Source organism: Euprymna scolopes, chromosome 19 (assembly GCF_053919585.1).
Source record: "Euprymna scolopes isolate OS-2025 chromosome 19, ASM5391958v1, whole genome shotgun sequence".
Lineage (NCBI taxonomy): Eukaryota > Metazoa > Mollusca > Cephalopoda > Sepiida > Sepiolidae > Euprymna > Euprymna scolopes.
Genome location: NC_136500.1, coordinates 13,520,604 through 13,523,103, shown reverse-complemented (window position 1 = coordinate 13,523,103; position 2,500 = coordinate 13,520,604).

Here is a 2,500-nt window from a genome sequence, read left to right as displayed (position 1 = left end):
CCTATATTTTCAAACCAATACAATATGTCCAGATTTGCCAACAGGCGACCAAGACAAAGAATACTTCGACTCCTTTTTTTGTGTGACAGCAGCATTTATTTCCTCATTCTCCCGTCACGCGTGCTTTCTCGTTACGGCTGTGACATCACTCATCTCTGTAACATGATCGTCTTCTCTGATATCTGTTCTCTCAAACGTCATCCACGTCTCTCACGTGATCGTTTTTCTTGAACGTGCTCTCGAACGTTATCCACGTCTCTAACGTGATCGTCCTTTTATTGTCTTTCCTTTTTCCCACCAATGACGTCATTTCGTATGCATTTACATCAACCACAATTTCATCATACTTTATTAAATTAACTATGGTCCATTTTTTTTTTTTAACTATCTTTTGTGTCTGTTAAGGGGCAACGAGGGATGTAAATGTCCCTACATAAAAAAGCTCTAAACCCATTTTTTCAAAATGTTTCAAACTTGTCTATCTAAATATTAATTTACTTGTCTGTATGTCCAGTGCCACAAAAACACCATCATCGCAAACATTAATTAATGAGAAACAAATTATTTCTCTTTATAGTCGTTTTTTTATCAGCCAAAAATCATTAAAACCATTTCCTCTTCAAAAATTTTGTAAAGAAGAAGAAAAAAAAAAGACAACAAAAACATGGCTATCTGTTTACGGTTTCAAATTGGCTATTTTATTTTATGATTTAAAAAGAAAGTCATGTTGAGGGGCGACTGTAATTTTTTTTATTATAGTTTTTTTTTTAAATTAAAAAAAAAATGTGCAAGTGAATTGACATCTGTTCCCTTATAATTATAGACAAATTATTCAGAAAAACAAAAACAAAAAACAAAACAAAAATGTGTTGTGTGTTGAATTCTCATTGAAAAAATATTTTTAAATCAATTCTTTTTAGATTTATATTAGGTTAAAAAGAGAATTTGCTAAAAAATTGTTTTAAATTCGTCGTTATTTGTTTTATTTTATTTAATTTTTTTATTAATTTTATTTATGCGTTTTAAAATGTTCAACTACCGTGGAATTTCCACGGATTTTGCTATCAACCCTCGTATGAAGCGATGGCACATGTTTGATCGCCGTTTATCCTATGAGTGGCCTTTGTTAGAACTTGTCTTTTATCCTGCTAGCTGACTACCCATTTTCCTCTTCCTCCTCATCTGTGCTAAATCGCTCCGTTTCTGCTGATGCTTTCTCTACGGTAAGCCACAGATATTCTCTCGAGCAGTCATTCGCGTTTTTTGAGATCACGCAAAAAAAGAAAAAAAAAAAAAAAAAAAAGAAAAAAAAAAAAAAAGAAAAAGAAAATGAAATTGTCTCGAGTCTAGAAATCCGGAAGTATCGATATTTTCTTTTATTTAAAGGTTGCATATTCGGTGTGTAGCAATAGCATTGCTTCCCAACATTTTTACCTTCGGCGAACCCTTCAAACAATAGTAATGCACTAAAGAACCCTTACATAAGAGAATATAATCTTATTTGTTTATTTCTCCATAATGCAAGCAACGTATTACTTTTTATAACTGGTTTAGGTTAAAAGATGTCTTTCTCAGATTTATTCATCGACGAATTTAAAAAAAAAAAAAAAAAAAGAATTAACATATTTTTATGACAACTAATTCTAACACCGGTTCTTGCCAGATCACCGAGCTTAAACAACGATGAGTCTGGCCAGTACCAGATGTGTGACCATTTGGAAAAGCTAAGTGCTGCATGTACTACGCCGAGTCATAGAAATTTCCAGGTTGGTTTAACTCACTGGGGGAGATACGCCTTAGAATCAGACGGAAACCAACGGGAAACTACCGTCTTTACTTGTCTTCCCGAGATTACCATGACCGTACAAGTTGGAGAGCCGCGGTTGTCAATGCTATTAAAACAGCACGGCCGCTACATGCATGCATTTCTAACATATAACTATATACGTTTTCCAGTTCATTCATAATTCTGTACATGTGTTAGCGGTTCTCATCAGAAATTAAGCAACGACAGCCTGGCCAATACTAAATGAATGACCATTTGGGAAGGCTAGGCGTTGTATGTGCCACGCCGAATCGTAGAAATTTCCAGGTTGCTATCTGGGACACGTTTAATTCACCGTTGGAGATGGACCCCCCCCCCCGCCGAATAAACTGGCGGGTAGGCGACAAGGCGGTACTCCGTATAATGGTGTACCGGCAAGTGCTGCAAGATGCCTTCCTGAACCGGCATGTTTGTCGCAGCGAATGGTGACATCTGAAGTGCATGCGACACACTTGTTGCGCCTTGTGGATCCCCTAAAACACTTCGTAGCTGTGGCTGGCTGACTCAATCCTAATGAGCAAAATGTATACTTGTATCCGAGTTCTGTCAACGATGACGACATGTGTTAGAACTGGGTTTCTTTTTTTGTTTTTAAGAGGACCAAGTATAGAAGAATATGGAAAAATTAAATGGCTGCAAACATTTTATTATTTATATAGGAATAGATATGATACA